The 18,807-nt window shown below is 44.0% G+C and overlaps 1 long non-coding RNA gene across 1 annotated transcript; it reads right to left on the bottom strand.

Moving 5' to 3' along the window:
• Positions 1-5,403: 5,403 nt before the first annotated feature.
• On the bottom strand, positions 5,404-18,802 carry LOC125092965 (uncharacterized). The gene is made up of 3 exons (XR_007125121.1): positions 18,769-18,802; positions 17,570-17,673; positions 5,404-5,491 (listed from the first exon to the last, which is right to left on the bottom strand). It is a non-coding gene; the product is annotated as an uncharacterized LOC125092965 (long non-coding RNA).
• Positions 18,803-18,807: the final 5 nt, after the last annotated feature.

The following is an 18,807-nucleotide window of genomic DNA, read 5'->3' as shown; positions in this document are numbered from 1 at the left end:
GCAAATACTGGAGGTGTCACCTTTAATTCCTCCGAACCTCAGTTTTCTCTTTTGCAAAATGGAAACAACCTGGAAAATCCTATTTAAAAGTTAATTGTGATCATGAGAAATCAGCTAAAGCTCAGGTGACCATGAAATTTATCATTCTATGGAGACATTTCTGGAAGACAGAGGATGTTACTGGGACTTTCTGGGCTACACTGGATGTGATGGGTTTCAGACTGTTGGTCCTCCACTCAGCGGAGGGACACTTGAGTCCAGTGTTTGGTGCACTTGTCGGTTATAATAATCAGCCTAGTTCCTATGCATCTAATACAGGGGGACATCTTTTCTGTTTTTTTCCCCCACAAGATAACTGGAAGAACAACTGAAAAATTATATATTCACTAAGTTAACAATGCAATTTGTGTTTATGTAATTGAATTATATGGCCCCATTCATCCCACTATAGAATTATAGTAGAATTATACCTAAAGATGAACATCTTCCGTGGTGGTCACAAGAGTCACATGAGCATCTATGAATACTTTGAAAACTACAAAAGCTTCTGGGAATGCTAGGCATTTTCGCTGATGGAGGACAAATGTGAAATGACAGCCTTTGAGGGGACAGTAATTGCCTTGGAACACAGAAGTCAGTGGCCAAGAGATGATGCCTGCAGACATAAATGATATGCAAATAAGACCACGGTTACATGTCCTCTCCAGACCTTATCTCCTGAATATGGTCTTTGGGATAACTGTGAAGGAGACATCTTCAGTCAAAAACAAAGAAATGAAATAAAATGGAAAAAAAATACAATTATGTACTACAACATTACCCAAGTTAAATTCTTTTGCCGGCTAAGCCCATTAGAGTGTGATTGTTACTGTCACTGACTTCAATGTATTATTAAGTACAAAGAATTATTATGATGATTGTTACTGTTGCAATTATATAGTAAATTGACTCTTTTAAAGCAATTTGAAAACATTAAATAATTTTCCTGTAGGAGCAGCCCCCAAGGAGGGGGGAAGTTATGTTGCTCTGCCTGACCAGGCACATGTGCGTGAGATTCTGTCTGGGATATATACTCTGCTTGCCTTGTCTCCTGCTGAAACCAGGCTTTGAGTACCTCATTCCTGTTCACTGATTCATGTTTAGTCATTCATTTATGTATACTTACTCGAGGGCTTGCCATCCACTAGGTGTTTACTACAGCCGCGAAGAAGACTGCAAGTGCTGTTGGCTTCTCGCCCACTTTTCCTGAAACTTCAGCCTGCTTGTGAGCCTTCCAACTGCCAGTGCCTGTATCTCTTTACCTGAGAGTATTCTCCAAAGTGATGAGAAGTCATTCACCACCACATTCAGCCACCCTTAAACAATGACTGATAAGAGTTAATGTATAAATACCCCGACTCTCTCACCCTTCAGATGGGAAACCTCTGTAGCATGTGTTTTACAGTTTCCCAGAGTTACCCCTTGGGATTAAAATTCACTTATCCAGAATGGCAGTGGCTTGAGAAAAGCAACCTTTATTTATTGCTTTCCCTTCTCCATCTCATTCCTTTCCTGGGAGTATCTGGGATACCTTCCCAAAGTGGAATACTTACATCTAGTCCCTGTCTTAGAGTCAGCTTTTGGAGGAATGCTGGAAGACATAACCCCTGACCTCAAGGAGGTATGGAAGAAGGATAACAGACTCAATTGCCTACAGAGATCAGGCAGGTGTGGTAAATGAATGAAGCAAATTGACATTCCTCCCGTGAGCATACCCAACTACCAATATATTTAGTGTTCAAGTCTTTAGCTCTGCCTAAAGACTTTACCTTTCTAGCTATTCTTTCTTCCCAAGATATAGTCCATGCTTCCCAGAGGATCTGAGGAGGAATGGTTGCCACCAGATAGCAACTGAATGACTGATAGTACGTTCAATAACCCATTCACTCATTCATTTGCTACCCATCAACTTATCTACTAACCACTTAGGCATCCATCAGCCCATTTACTTAACACCATCCGCATATTCACCATACACTCACTATCTCCTCACTTATCAATCCATACATATATTAACTCATTGACTCATCACCCATCCAACCATTGGCTTACTGCTCACTCCCTCACTACCCATCCTCAGACACTTTTAAAGTCTTCATTCTGGGTATAAGATCATGCTAATCAAGTAGGGTAAAATAAGGAATTAATAAAATGTCAGCTGGGACCTTTATAAGCTGACCTCAACATATGTCATCTCCAGCTACTTCCTTTCCATGAATACTTTGGGCCATTAGAAATTTTCTGAATTCCTCAGGCTATTTCACTTGGAGATGCATTTACTTTGAGTATTTCACCTCTTACCTATCCCTCCCCATCTTTGTTATGTGGATAACTTGTATTTATCCTTGAAAGCCATCTTGATGGTTAATACCTCTAATGGATGCTATAGTTTGTCACAGAGAGCCTCCCCTCCAGGAGTAAGGTGCTCATTCGCTATACTGCTGGGAGGGGGTTTTTGGTGGCTGATACCTCACAGCACTCACTCTTCAGGGGCCTGACTGGTCCATCTGAGGGTGTAAAGCCCTGATCCAGTTACCACAAATTGGATCTCTCTTAAGGTCCATCCCAGCTCAAGAGTTTCCTGTGGGATGGGTTGAGATCTCAGCTGTAGTTACAATGCAGTTGATGCTCTCCCTGGTCCAATTTTGCTCTTCTCACTCTCTGACAGGACACTCCTCAAGCAACTGACTGCACTCAAATCTCGGAGACTCAGAGTCAATTTCTAAGATAACCGGACCTAGCTTTGCAAAATCTTCTCAACTTCTCCCAGCCCCTGCCCCAACAAGTTAGAAAGAAACAAAGATTCAATCAGTTTGTCATCTCCTCCTCTGTGCCATCAAGATACTTTATTTATATGACACATCTGTCAGGTTCAGTTAGGAAAACAGAGCTACTATTAATGTTATAGAATATTCTAGTCTGTTGGGGCTGCTATTACCAAATACCATGTACCGGCTGGCTTACAAACAACAGAAGTCTATTTCTCACCCTTCTGGGGACTAGGAAGTCCAAGATCAAGGTGCCAGCATGGTTGGGTGAGGGCCTTCTTCCAGGTCACAGAATTCTTACTGTATCTTCACATGGGGGAAGGGGTAGAGAGCTATGTGGCAGCTCTTTGTAAGAACACTAATCCCACTCATGAGGGCTCTGCTCTAATGACCTAAACACTTCCCAAAAGCTTCACCTTCTAACATCATCACTTTGGTATAAGGATTCTAACACGTGAGTTTGGCAGGGGTGGGGGGCAGTTATTCAGACCATAGCATGAGAATCTGGGATTTAATGGAAGATTTTTTTCTTACATAAAAATGGAAGGCAGTGAGGAAATGAAGTTCTGGAAGTGAGGAGTCAGAGCCTCAAACAGATAGTAACTCATCATGTTTGCCAGAAGCACAGACGTGAATAAACAGTTGAAGTTTGCAGGGAAATCTGAGATGCTACGTATGTCTGACCACTCACATGTAATTCCAAAGGAGGTATCTGGAGAACGGTGTAGAGATTGCTGCCTCTGTGAAAGCTATTGTCCTTGCGGAATCTGTCATTTTGACAGGATGAGGTCAGTTGCCTTGTGGTCACCTTAGGGTCACTCTTGGTCAGCAGGGCTGGCAGTTGGCAATATGAGGTAGGTGCAGATAGGAAGAGAGGAATCTGGGTGTATCTCTGTTTGTTTCTCTTCATGTTTGACCATCATAACCTCCTAAAGTCATGGCGTCTGTTTTTCTCTTGCTTTCTAAATCTCATACAAATTCCTTCTAGTCAACTTAAACCTAGAGTCATAAGGAAAGGTGATCCTAGGGGATGTGGTTCCCAAACACAGATAGGAGTGAATGGTCGTGCTGAGTTGCCAACATGGATTCCAAACACATATAAAATTAGGACATTTAATGTAGTTCTTCATTGTTGGATTTTTCTGTCTTTGGTTTCCATCTGGATCAAGAGTTAGACCAACTGTAGACTGTGAGCCAAATCTCTCCCACCTCCTGTTTTTATAAATAAAGTTTTATTAGAACATGGACACATCTATTCATTGTTTATGACTGCTTTCTCTCTACTGTAGCAGAGTTGAGTAGTAGTGACAAAGACGGTATGGCCACTAAGTCTAAAGCATTTAGTCTGGCCCTTTACACACAATATTGGCCAACCCCTGCTCTGGACTGTGAGATCTGTGAAGGCAGGAGCTGTCCTACTTTTTTTGTGTGTTCCCACTGTCGGTGTCTCACACACTGCATGGGAGAGTTGAATAAATATTTATGAAGTGATGGAATGAATTTTGGAGCTAGAACATAAATCCATACAATTATTAACATAGGAGTTGATACATGAAGCAATACAAGTAGATATAGCCATTGGTGAAACCAAAAATTGTTCTTTGGGGCAGAATATGTGAGTTATTTTCAGGTTTTGTAGATGGTATCAGGAAATTCTGGGTTGATTTGATGAAGGTACTAAGTTCCAGAAGAGTCAGGAAAGAAATTAGAAATTAGAAACCTTGGCTTTTAGACCTGGCTCTGTCATTTTTCAGCTTTGTGATCTAGAGCAAGTTACTAAGGATTTTCTGATTCCCCTTCTCAGCTATGGGGTGAGTTTAAGAATATAGGCTTGCCGGACTCAGAAAGTTTTTGTGGCAAGCTAATGATATGATGGCATGAAATGCTCTAGAAACTGTAAAGCAATACCCAAATAAAAGGGATTACTTTGCAGTCAGAGATAATTTTCAAAATTAACACAGAATACCATGTTTGTGAAGCCCATATTCTATTTGTGTTTTCCCAGGGATCTTAAACCTTGAAGCCTTGGTGGAATCAACAGGACCTAGGACTGTGCCCCTGTGTGGGCGATGATGCCTCAGAGGTCAGAACACAGGGTGCACTGTTGGTGGAAAATGGCCTTTTCCTTCTAAAAATTCTTCAAGTCTCCAATTTCTCCCTAGCAATGGGGTTCATCTTTTTATAGAACAGCATCTGATTTGTCAGCAACCTCTAGGTAGTTTATTGATTTAACATTTCTTCAGAGATGCTAAGAAATATGTGGTCTGCTGACAGCAGTAGGGAGCCATGCCTTAGAAGGGGAATCTGATGGCTTGCTCCCAGCTGTCCTCGCTCAGAGCCTCTGCAATCACCGATTTTCAGAAAATTCTTTTAAATAGAGTTTATATTCCATTTTGAGCCACCTCCTTTTGCTTCCTCATTTCCCGACAATCAATTGGGGTGGCGGTGTCTTTGCATGGCCTCTCACACACTGTTGCTGAATGGAGTCATTTCACGGTGAAATAACCTAAATGGAAGAGAAATCTGCTTTGGTCAAGTGCTGAGGTTCACTGTGTCAGAACAATCAAGTTCCAGAAATGATTTGCAAAAATCCGTTTCTTTATTGTTTTGGAGCACAGAGACAATGGAATCTGTGAAGCAGGAGTCCTTGAACAAGAGTCTGGAAGGCTGGGCAGGCAGGGATCCTAGAAAGTAAAGGGAAGAAAGTTCATTCACCCTAGAATGAACTCCCTGGGCAGGAGGGCCCCCTAACATTCTCCTGCCTCCCTCCTTATTTCTTTCATAGCTATCCCCACTTCCAAGGGAGGGCACTTTAGGGATCCGATTGGGCTGGATTGAATTTGTGGATGGGTCACTGTGCCTTAAAGGTCAAAGGCTTTGGATTCCTTTCTTTCCTTTGACCCTGGGTCTCCCACAGCATGGGTGTGGTCAAGGTAGTCATTCTCCTGAATCCGCCATTTCTCCCCATTTCCTTGCTCTTGTCTTCTCATAAATATTTAGGTTTAGGGGAAAGCTGGGTGGGATGACCAACAGGTTTGCCCTGGCCATCCTGCTTTTAGCACCCCAAGCCGGGAACACCTCGAGAACCCCCTCAGTCTTTAGCAAACAGACGGTTGTTCACCCTGGGCCCCATTTTATCCTCCAAACTAAGCTGTGTATTCCAACTCAACTGTTAATGGGGTACCTTGAGTTGGGGATTTTGGAGGTTGCCTCAGGTATTAATAGCAAATTAAAGAAAAAAAATTTTTGAAATTCTCATTCGGATTTTTTCCCTTATTAACTGTTCTCTTTTTCTGGAATCTGCTGAAGAAAAGAGGTGAAGGGAAGGATGGGTCTCCTGCTCTAACGGCTCTAAGGTGACTCTCAACACCTACAATGACGGTGTTTTGTAGACGCAGACACACAAGAAGCCTGTAGTAAGTGGCCCAGGGAGCAGGAAAAGCAGATAGACTTGTGGAGACCAAAGAAGAAGGAAAGGGAAATAAAGATTTTTATGAAAACATGTCAGTTCTTCAAAGGGGGCTCATCTTGAAGGCCTTATATTTAAGCCAACACTGTTGAGCTCCCACATTGGGTGTGGCCCCAAGATATTTGGGTCAGTGACAGAGTCCTGTCTCCAAGAGCACTTCCTTCTGCTTTCCTGGCCTCTTGGCCACTGTCTGTGGTGTGAGCTCCACCTCTCCTTGAGGGAAGCCTTGGGGTAGCTCCAATTGGAAATCCACACTAAGGCCTCTTTCCCCATCTGTGACTGTGTCAGGAGAGACCTGCTTGGCTTCTAGAGTTCTAGTGAAGTGAAAATGCCACACAGTTTCTTGGCCTGGGATAAATAATGTTTGTCAATCAGCACAAATGGGCATTGATCTCTTTAGAAGCCAGATTTCAGGGAGGTACAATGTCCTTGGCAGGCCACTAAATTTGAGATGATCAGCTCACCTTCTGGGCAGAGGGGCCAATTTTCTGATCCTTTAAGAAATATAAATCATTGTTATACCAGAGAATTCTGGAAAATTGCTTAATCCTGGTCTCTTCTGGGGTCACCTCAGGTAAGCAATGGAGTGTTTTCTCTCTCATTGTGAGTTTGGTTATCATTACCGCATAGACATACCTTATGAATATCTAAATGTGTTGTTCTTTTGAAAGATTAGCGACTTTGGCCAACTCTGGGTCCCATTCTTTGAATAACAGCAGGCAGCTGGAGTGGGATAGGGATTATCTCCTTTAGAGAGGGCATGGAGTTCCAAGTCTCCAACACCACCCCACCTGGTACTGTCTCGCTTATCTTGTACAACAGCCATTTCTCATTTACGAGGTTCCCCGGGGCCCATGGATCACTGGTTCTGTGAGCCCTGAGTTAGAGTCGACAACGATCACACCCTCTTCCATAGTGACCATTTCCTTCCCCTCCTTGCCTCTCCTTGCTCCCCCTCTGCCTCCTTCCTTCCATTTCTACCCTAGGCCCTGTCCTCAGTCAGGAGCTCCCTGCTTGGCAACAGAACTTTACACAGAAGCAGGCATCTCCTGCAGCGGGCATAGACCAAGCACTTAAACACAAGGTCCATTCCACACAACCGTCTAAGTCAGCAGATCTTGAAGTGTGGTCCCCTGAGCTGCAACAGGGGCAGTATCTCCTGGGAATTCCTTACAAATCCCAATTCTGAGGCTCCTCCTTGAACTCCCAAACCGAAAGCTCTGGCGATGAGACCCAGGAGTCTGTCTTTTAGGCAATTCTGTCACACGCAAGTCTCAGAATCACTGGTCCACACTTTGAGGCACCCATTCGCTGAAAATAAAATCTGAGCCCGTGGAAGGCAATTTCCTTCTCTGGCTCTCATCTAAGCGTAACGTAAAACCCCTCCTTGTTTTTTCTCCATATGCAGTCTGTGGAAGTGAAAGAAATGTCTGTTCGCAGTCCAGAAATCACCACTTTGTGAGGTGTCTGAAGGCCTTTTAGCTGCAGTCTTGTTCACTTCGTTTCATGAGGCATTTACTGTTGTCCAGGACACTCCTTTCCCTGTCACTGGCAAAAGGAAGGAAAGAGGTAACAACCCTCCCTCGTGGTCTATTGGCCTCGATCAGCTACTGTTGATTCTGCTTCTTCCTTGCTCCTGAGGCATAAATCTTGTCTCACCAGCTCGGGTTAAGTTCCTCGCAGGGAGGGGCTTCCAGCAAAGCCCAGCTGATGGATTTGAAGGAAACAACTTCATTTGTTCCTTTTGCCAGAGGTGGTGGCAGGAGCCGGAAACCTCGTTTCTCAAATCGGCTGAAGAGGGCTCTGTGAGCGAGACCTGCAAGGGAGTTCCGAATTCTGTTGTCTTGGGTGCAGGCATCTCTAGCGAGCGGCCCGAGAGCCCTCCAGACTGAGGGTCCCACTCACGGAGGGCTCTGCAGGTGCCCCTCTGAGAACAAACCCGGGAATCAATTTCTCCCCAGTGTGCTGACCATGGCACCAGGAAGAAGCAGGTCTCTGATTCTGGGATAGCTGGGAAGAGGCGATGGGTCATGGGTAATGATTTGGTCATGCAGTTGGTGGCAAGACCTTGACAGGACTTGATACAGTTGGACTGGGCCAACAGCTGGTTGGCCTCAGCTCACATACATCAATTCCTTTATACTCCCTTCTTCTTATATGCTGGAAATTGAGGCACAGGGAAGGGAACGGATGTGTCATCTAGTCACTAGGGGACCATCCATTCACTCATTCATTGACTTTATCATTTCATAATACCCTATTAAGCAACATCTGTGTGCCAGATAATGAAAGGTGTGTGTGTGTGTGTGTGTGTGTGTGTGTGTGTTATGAGTTTCTTTACTGTCATGTTCCAAATACAGGCTCTGATACTTCTGCAATTGATTTCATTAATTAATTTTATTCATAATGTTGGGGATGTAAGAAATGGATGCAAATGAATGCTAATTTCCGAATTAATATTGTGAGCTAAGGTCTTTGCCATTTTTTAAGGGAGAATTGCTGCCATAGTTTTGGAATTCCGAAATAGAAGATTCTGTTTTTCTCCTTTGTCATTTAAGCTGGGTAGGCTCCCACCCTGGGAATGAAGTTTCTGAAGTCTTGATGACTTCTGTCCTGGTTTTATTCTAGCTCTTCAGAAGTATTCATTAGATGCTGGGAATGTTGCCTTTTGCTTTCTTCCCTCATGATTCTCTTTGGTTCTGGATCAGAGAATTGATGATAATGGGCTCTCTTCCCTCTTTTCCAATTCAGCTTTTCATTCTTTGCTCTCTTGCTTTGCACATATACCTGGTAACACAGGATGGCCCTCAGAGAGAGGAAAAAGTGCCTGGGGGAAGGTGTGTGTTTCAGACCTCTCCTGCTGCTGACTTGATCCATCACACATGTTTCTCTGTTAGCTTCAGGCCCAAGGGGAGGAATTCTTATGGAGAACGGCGAAGTGGAAAACGTTACTTACCTGTAGACAGCAATGACCTCACAGAATGTGCTCTTTGGGGATTTGGCAATGAGGTATTTGTTTCAATGGAGGAGTTTCACTGCCGATGAAATTCCACCTGTTCTTTCTGAATGTCCCCACATGACAATAGCCCTCTGCCTTCATTCGGGTGGGTGGTGGATGGGGTGGGGAGGTGTTCTGCTTTCTGCTGGCAAAAAGAAGCTTCTGATTCCAGGTCTTTGACGATTTTGGAGCTCCCTTGTGAAATGGGAGGGATGGTGAAACAGGCTTCTCGTGGCTATAACCAAGAATTTATATTCTGGACCAGGCTCCTTGGCCCAACCCAGAGGAAGTTTGAGGCTCCAGCCTTTGCAGCCGTGTCTCTGACAGTGCCTGTCTGTCTCTCCTACTTCCCCATGACCCAGCCATGTGGAAGCTCCTTTCCATTCCCCAGACACTCCATAATGTTTGGTACCTTTGGGCCTTTGCACACTTACTCTCTCCATCAGTTCACACGGGGGAACACGTGATGGTCTTTCAATGTCCTGGTCAGGTATCACCCCCTATATTGAGCCCAACAGAGCCTCATCTCTCTCACCTCATCCTACCCCTAGGTAGAGTTGCTATTATTTCCTGAAGTTCTATTTGTATCTGTGCTGGGGTGTTTATGATACCACTTTGCAACTGTTTTCCTATAATAAGATACTATCAGTGTTTAAGCGGAGAAATTCTGAAGCAAGACTGCCTGGGCTCAGTCCCAGTTCTGCCACTTACTAGCTGTGCAGTCTTGGGCAAGTTACTTGGTCTCTATATGTTAGTTTCCCCATCTGTGAAATGAAGGTGATAATAATCATCCTTATTTCAGAAGTTTGCTTTAAGGAGTAAATGAATTGTTGTTATTCCTCTTTTTCCTCCTCCCTCCATGCACCTCATTTCTTATGCCTAGTAATTTTCCCTGTGTACAAATAGCCCTCAGGAATGGTAGCTACAGTCTAGGATAATTGATTTTTTAGTTTTAAATTTCTTAAATAAGCTTCTGCAAATTTGTAGCAGAAGCAGAAGTAATAGAAGCAGAAGTAATAGTGTTAAATGTTGACATCTCAAAATACTATCCAAAGTAACCTGTTGATAAAGCAAGGCTGAGTTTATTGCTTACTACAATAAGGGAGATTATTATCATGTTGACTGAGTCTTAATACCAAGGCAGAAAGGGAAGGGCAAAGTTAGAATATTTATGATTCTATTAGAAGTGGGCAGGGGTGCCTGGGTGTCTGTCCATCAAGCGTCTGACTCTTGGTTTCAGCTCAGGTCATGATCTCAGGATCATGAGATCAAGTCCCTTGTTGGGCTTTATGCTCAGTGCAGGGTCTGCTTGGGATTCTTTCTCCCTCCCTCTCTGCTTTCCCCCTGCTGGTGCATGTGCTCTCTTGTTCTCTCTCTCTAAAATAAGTCAATAAATAAAATCTTTTTTTTTTTTTAAGTGGGCAAAGTTCATGCCGGTTGACACAGCTAAGGGGGAATTTCAAGACAAGGTGTTCAAAGCAGATCTTGATTGCTGATGAGCCTGGTGGATTTATCTCTTGCTATTTGTTGAGAACCTTTAGGAAATCTCTGAAACGAACCATAAAAGGTGTTCAGAATTTCATCTTCCTGGGCAAGAGTGTCCTGGAATGGTCATGTTTACATAGATGGTAAGTTGGGTGGGCATAGATCATTCTGTTTCTCAACACTTTGAAAGATAAAATAGTTTTTATATCTAACAGACAGGCTTTGTTGGGGTGTGGTTTGTCATGAAATCTCACATGGCTGAGCTGTGAGCACAAACCATGATGTTTGGAGGATTTTGAGAACATAGTACATGCATAGCAGAGAGGGGAAAATACAGGATGACATAGAAATCTTGGAATGCCACTCAAGAAGAGAAACCATCCAGCAGGAAGAAATTAGGAGGGAATGATATTGGAGCTTAAATGCTGTTGCCTCTCAGAGAAGTGCCTGTTGCACCTTCTTTAGGAAGAGGGAATGATGGAGACTCTCGAGTATTTGACAATCTGAGGGTTGTGGGGACTGGAATTCCGTTTCTCATCTGGAACTAGTCAGTCAGCCTTTTGTGTCATGCCAACAAGAGGTCCCTGAAGTAGGCTAGGCAGAGGTTGTGGACCTTGTCTGGAGAAGGTTTGGGGGGTAGCAACCCAGCCTCCCATGTTGGATTGGGACCAGGAAGTTGGTGGAGAGCTGAGGGCTGGCAGGATTGCCCAGGCAGCATGGTGGCACTGGGTGAGGGGACTTCATAGGGGAAGATGTAAATTGCTCATGCCAGGCCAGACACTGAATGAGGAGCATAGCCAAGTGTCAGACATTACCCATGGAGAGAAGATATGGGCTCCTGGATGGATTACTGAGCATTGCTTCTGCTGGGAGAGTAGGTAGTGAAATGCAGCAAATGATGTATTTCCGTTATCTGTTACCACAAAATGATCTGCCTCAAAATGCTGGCTTAACTGCAACCCCCTAACAACCATTAGTTTTGCCCACAGATCTAGGTGAGGGGGTGACTGGGCTCAGCTCACCCACTCTTGCTCAGCATCTGTGACGTGGCTGCAGATGGTGGCTGGGGCTAGGGTTGCTGTAAATATTTATTGGCTTGTTTTCCTCCTGGGCTTCGAAGACAGACAGCTGAGAGCAGGCCCAGCGGGGACCGTGCCAGCTTCTCTCTCTCTCTCTCCAGGTGGTCTCTCCATGGAGCAGCCTCCAGTCCTAGACTTGTTACATGGTGGCAGCTCCTCAGAGAAAAGAAGGTGCTAGAAAACACCTTCGCAAACTCAAGTGAAAATGTAGGAACATGTAGTAGGAACATGAGAGGTGATTTGATCACAGCACAAAAAAATCCCCTGGAATAAAAACCATGATCTTTGAATCTCAGAGTTTTGTAGATGAATGGAAGAAGATGGTGACTGCTGAGACATGCACCGAAAGCTCAGGAGGAAGAATTTGAAACAAAATTGCAAAGAGAAGGAAATCCTGGAGAGAGAACTCAAGCAAGTTTGTACACAGATTGGTGAAGCCTTGTATTTGAACAGCAGCTGTTCTGGAAGGCACAAGGAACAGAGATGAAGGAGAGCTTATTTATCAAATATAAAAAGAAATTTATCTGAGCTGATGAGAGATTTGAAGTGAAAGAAAACCATTAGTCTGCAGAGTAAAAACATTCCAAGTAACAAGCAACATTAAGAAGAAAAGTCATATAATTCAGTATATCCTGGCACAATTTCATTTTTTAAAGATTTTATTTATTTATTTGAGAGACGGAGAGAGCACAAGTGGTGGAAGGGGCAGAAAAATAAGCAGTCTCCCCGCAGAACAAGAAGCCAGATGCGGGACTCGATCCTAGGACCCTGGGATCATGACCTGAGCCAAAGGCAGATACTTAACCAACGGAGCCACCCAGGTGTCCCTATCCTGGTATAATTTCTGAATTTAAAGGGTAGAGAGAAAAATCCTGTATGCTGCAAGATAGAAAAAAGATCATGTGGAAAAAAGAATCACGGTCATTTGACTGTATTTTGGCTACACCGCATATTAGAAGTGGCATCATGTCTGTATACATTTCTAAGAGGGAAGCTCAGTGCTGTACAATCTCATATGCAGCCAGGGTAGTATTCACCAGCCAAGGTGAAAGATTGAAATCTCCAGATTTGCAATAATTCAGAGAAAGTACCTATGAGTAAAATAACTGAGAAAGAACTCTAAACAAACAGACCCCAGAGTGATAAGCAATGGACAGTGATAGAATGAACGGGAACACGTGATGCGAGTGCTACGTGAAGATTCCAAGGCAGAGGAGGCCTCCTAGCTGGGTGATAATGTGTAAGTAAAAATGTCAAAATGTCCTCATAAAACAAAGAAGAGGGAAAGTAGATACACTTGGAAGGTCTTATCTTAAGGGGTATAAGGAAGAAAAGAGAGAAGGGTCAGGGCCTTCGATCTGTACAGGGTCCTCTGCTCAGAGGGGCTTCGTGCTTGATTTAACCCCCGCCATTGCTGTCTTGAAATTATTAAATAACTTGGAAAAGGGGCCCTTATTATCATCTCACAGTGAGATGACAACACTGATCCTGAATAGAGGTCGTTAGCAGACTATATTTAAATCCTAAATTGACCCAGTTGAAATCCGAGAGGTGCTAATTTACTCTGAGTGGAAAAAGAAGATGTTCTCCCTGGTCGGCAGTGGTGGCTTGGAAACTTGGCTAAATTGAGAAATAGAGCAAAAATGATAGATGTTTGTACGCTGGTCCCCAATGTGTTTAGAGCTGATCACGTGCGAGCTCTTTGAGGGCAGAGACGCTAATGTCCACATCTGGGTGTCCTCATGGGGCTTCTCATGGAGAAGCCGAGGAAGGGTGGCCTGAAGGAGCCGCCTGCCATCGTGCATCCCACCGCACATTCTGCATCGCGCAAGAGATCAATTTTGAGAAACAGAAGACTTCTTAAGTTAGAGCATTCTCTGTATGAGGGCCAATAGTTCCTGATGTTTTATTTTCAATGGCAAGTTTTCAGAAACTGTCAGGCATCCTGCTGAAGGTTGCCAGGAGACACAGGAGAAATAAACCAGGGCTACCATTCACAACTGAGTAAGAATTAGTCACCTCTCTCAAGGCCTCTCTTCCCATCTCTTGGGCAGACTTGTTCCTGCGTGTTCTCCCTCTCTATCTTTCTAAGTTTTGCTTTGTGATAAATGCTCCTTGTCCAACTTGAGGAATCCATTCATCACACTTGTTAAAGTGGTCACCTCTGGGTTTTACTAGCCAGCTTCCACGTTATTCTCTGGTACCAAACCTGATTTTGTTCTAGGAATCCTTCCCTAGCCAGGACCAGGGTGGATGTAGGCATATGTGCTCTCTGGTTCCCTAGCTTGGTGATTGGGTGGCCCCATGCTCTGCCATCCAAGCTGGAATGCTCCTGAGATTGGAAGGGGGGTTCTGTTGATGACTCTGCTGGGACCACAGGGAGATGGAGGCTCTTCCAGACAGACCTGGATGTGTGGTCAGCCTAGTTCAGACAGACAACCTGACCCAAGGCATTCTGAGAAGAATGAGCATTTGGAAATGAGCCGGGGAAAGGAGCAGCTCTCTCCCTGGAGACTTAGGAGAGATGAGCTCTTTCTCTGACGGATGCCATGGGAGGGTGTCGGGCTGGGAATTGCTGCAGTCTATGTTGTCCTGTTGCTCCTTGAGGGTGACAAAGTCAACACCTAAGAGGAAGAGGTGGGGAGTAGGGGTAGGGGCTGGGTGAAATCCCAGGGAACCAGAGCTGGAGTTGCCATGACACAGGTCCCTGATTTCTTCCACAACCTGTCCAAAAGAGAATCCATTTATCTTCTACCTTCACCTCTGTATGCAGCCTTCCTGTAGCCCTGCCCCTCTCTGACCCTTGAGCTGAGTTCTTAGGTGAGATAGTAATTTTCCTATGGAATATTTCCTTTGGGAAGTCCCAGCATGATCTTAGAATATCACAAAGCTGTCCAGATAGCAGCTCTGCATCCTAAAATTCCATTTTTATCTTTTGGTCATTTGTTGAGTACTCATTTTGTTCCATTCGTTCAAGTTTCAAATCTTGGCATCCTTGTTCTCTTAGATCTTCCTTTATTGTGTGAGTTGCGTGGATGCATTTTCTTCTCTGGATCCAGCTAAAATTTCCCCCAAATTTCTTTGATATATGTCTTCCCTTTCATGCTTCCTCTTGACTGACTCGAAGTTTGGATTATATTGGTTCATGTCAGACCCTCCTCACTAACCTTCTGGCTTCCAGACTCTCTTCCTCCTATAATCTTTGTGGCATTTTCATTTTGGTGCCCCACTAGCACAACTTAAGGGCTCTGTCAAATAATGATTTTTGGATGCACAAAGTAAAATACGTAGGATTACAAAGTAAACCAACTGTATTAAAATACAGTTATTGAAATAAACTTCCCCACTCAAACATCTACTATAGTAACATATGTGCTTCTCTATTAATGCCTCAGACTATAAGATCCAGATATAGGTTCAGTAACAACTATAATTTTAAGTCTGTAATGAGCCTAAATGATATTTTTATATTATCTGCAACAACAGTACTGGGATATGAAGATATCCATAACTTTTATGCTGACAAATATACAGGTACTTCTAATATGAATGCATCTGGTGCCTTCAGTCAAGGTAGAAGAAAATGCTGCATTGCCATCAAAGATACGTGTAAATAAAAGGTTTATTTTTTTTCCTACCTAGGTATATGGATCCCAGGTTATGAGCCCCCACATTCGTCAGAGCTGCATGTAGCTGTCAGGTCAATTTCCTCCATGCAGTCATTTCACTTGTCACTTCTTTCTTCAACCTGCTCTGGTTGTCTATTACTCATGGGCGCAAAATCAGATTACTGGGCTTGGCATTCCCAAGCCATCGTGATACTTGCTCCCCTACCTGCCCAGACTTTTCTGACACCATCATTCACCCTGGATCCTGTTCCCTAGCCTAGGTGATTTCTTTGTTATCTTGAGAACACAGGAAGTATGCACCTCTGTGTTTACCCAGGCTTCTGTATTTTCTAGGGAAAGAGATATCATTTGCTTAAGCAAAAAAGGATCCAAGTATGAATGGATCCAGGTGCAAAAATAATTCTTCCTGGTATCTTTCTCTCTAGATCTCTCAATTATTCTCCTCCTCCTCCCCCTTCTTCTTCTTCCTCTTTTTCTTCTTCTTCTTCTTCTTCTTCTTCTTCTTCTTCTTCTTCTTCTTCTTCTTCTTCTTCTTCTTCACTGGCTTTAATTTCAGGGAAGATCCTTTGTATTATGGAAAGATAGGACTGGAAATCCAGGTGTCTGTATAAATATTTTTTCAATCCTAACCAAAAGAGATCTCATTCTAACATTTTAAAAAAAGACTTTTTTTCTTATTTGACACAGAGAGATAGCTAGAGAGGAGGCACAAGCATGAGGGGTGGTGCTAGAGAGGGAGAAGCAGGCTCCCCACTGAGCAGGGACCCCCCCCCCCCCACTCCTCCACACACATCCCGACACAGGGCTCCATCCCAGGACGCTAGGATCATGACCTGAGCTGAAGGCAGAAGCTTAATGACTGAGCCACCCAGGCACCCCATGGGAATCTCATTCTAAATGATATCAAGAAAAGCCCTTGGAGCTCTAGCTGGGAGGAAGCTGGGGTCCCTTCACTTTCTTTGAATTGATAACTGTGATCACAGAGCTAGAATATTCTGACTGAACAGTCCTGGGGCTGGCAATCATGTCAGCATACTCAAAGCACAGGGGCAGAACAAGAAAGGGGTCCACCCCAAAGAAAAATCAGGCTGCTGTTACCAGCAGAAAGGTTCCCAAGATGGACAGGCAAAAACAATAGATAGTCTGCTACTTTCTTGAAGACTGGGTTCCAATTCTTTCCGTAAAATATGTTCTTCCCCATCATTTTTCCCTAGGCAAAGCCCTTCCTTCATTCACAGAAGGGTAGGTAGGTCAGATAATTAATATCACTGAGCATCTGCTGTGCACCAGGTGCTTCAGATCCATGTCCCAGGTTTCAGATTCAGCATCGCAGCTCATCAGAACAGGGGTGGAATTCAATTTATTTCTCCATAATCAAACTCAACTTGCTCTTGGTGGTGGGGGGACTTTTTGTCACACTGAGATCACTCAAATTCTTCTGGCTTTAAATTTAATTTCTTTTTGAGGTGGTACTCAATCAGTTCAGGCTTTAAACTTAGTTAATTCGGTCGAAATTCCCTTTCAAGGCTGACCTCCCTTCTTTGTGGTTCTCCCATCCCCTTTGGTCTCCAGGATGCTGCTGGAGGCACAGCACCATCACAGTGGCAAAGCAAGGGTGTCACCAAAGTGCTGCCCCCATGGGCCTCAGCTGAGCTCACTCATGCTCCCTCACGGGGAGTGGGCCTTCATTCCAGCATTGTGCTTTCTGTGTTGACTGCTGTCCATGGACCAAGCCATGGGTTGGCTGTCATGATGTCTGTGTACTTGATACCCTCTTCCTCCTGTCCCTGGGCCCCTCTCAGTGTGTGGATCCTTCATCCTTCGGCTGGGTCCCTCTGCTGGGACATGAGAAATTATGGATCTCTGTGGGAACCACAAATACTATCTCAGGGGCTCTTGCTGCCTCCATTTCTCTCCCTAATTTACTGTGGGGTGTACTCTGAGGGGCTCCCAGGGGACTTACCCCCAGAATGACTGAAGTGATTTGAGGTGGAAGCTCCTTCACATTCAGCATGTCCTGAATTCATTTTACCTGGTTTTTCTAGCATCTCACACACGTCTCTAAACCACCTTCCCCCAGGACTAGGAGGACCACACCTTACCTGTAATCTTGTCCTTTTCCTTGTACCCGGAAGCTTTTATCTCCTCCCCACGAGGCAGGACATACCTTCTTTCTCCATCCTCTAATCCTCTGAGTTTACAAGCTCTTAACTTTCAGAAGCAGCAATCCTTTATTTTTTCTTTCACTCTCAAAAAGCCACAGATTCTACAAAATGAAAGTCCTACTTTCATTCAGCTACTATTGCCAAATATGCTTTGGTCTATTTTGAATGTCCCAAGCTGACCATCTAGTGTTCTGCTCCTGTGTGAGTTCTGTTGTCCCCTTGAAGGGATGGATGCTCACCGTCCTGGTTGGAGAGCAACAGCTCACCAGAACGACTGTGTTAGTCTCCTGTTGCTGCTATAACAAATTTCCACAAGCTTAGGGACTTAGAAAAATGCATCTTCAGACCTGTGAGATAAGGAGGCCAAAACGGATTTTGGTAGACAGCATAGAACCTACATATCTGCAGGGCTGCATTCCTTCTAGAAGCTGTAGGGGAGAATCTGTTTCCCTGCCTTCCTCAGCTTCTAGAAGCTGTCTGTACTCCTTGGCTTGTGGCACTGCATCCCTCCCACCTCTGTTTCTGTTTTCACATCTCCTTCTGGGACTCTGTGCTCTTACTTCCTCCTTACAGGGCTCTCTTTGATAACACTGGGCTCATCTGGGACATCCAGGATAATTTCCCCATCTCAGGACCTTTAATTACATCTTCAAAGTTCTTTTTACCATATAAGGTAACATTGTTACAGATTCCAGAGATTCTGATGTGGGCATCTTTAGGGGCCATTATTCCCCCTTCCACACTACCCAAAATGAAATACTTATCTATCTATCTATCTATCTATCTATCTATCTATCTATAGATATATAAAATATTGCAAGATACTACCTTGCTGTATGTTCTAATTCCTTATAGCCTCCTAACAACCCTATGCATTGAATGTTATTATTCTCATTTGACAGAAGAGGAAATTAAAGTGAAGTTTGTGCCAGTGATTGTCTGACTCCAAGCTGGGATTCTCTCCACTACCTCGCAAAGAGTCCTTCTTCCCTCACAAGGCTACCCCAGTCCACATCAAATTTTCCTTGAACCCAAGTTACCAGATCATGTCTTTGTGTGGCAACTTTCCATTTCATTATATACTATTTGGAGTATATTCAGAATATAATGTGTGTGTATGTATAAGCCTTTCTTACCAGCCAGAATCATAAATGCCTAAGCCAGGATGAGATCTA

The sequence above is a fragment of the Lutra lutra genome, chromosome 1, assembly GCF_902655055.1.
Source record: "Lutra lutra chromosome 1, mLutLut1.2, whole genome shotgun sequence".
Taxonomy (NCBI): Eukaryota; Metazoa; Chordata; class Mammalia; order Carnivora; family Mustelidae; genus Lutra; species Lutra lutra.
This window is presented reverse-complemented; position numbering and strand designations above follow the sequence as displayed.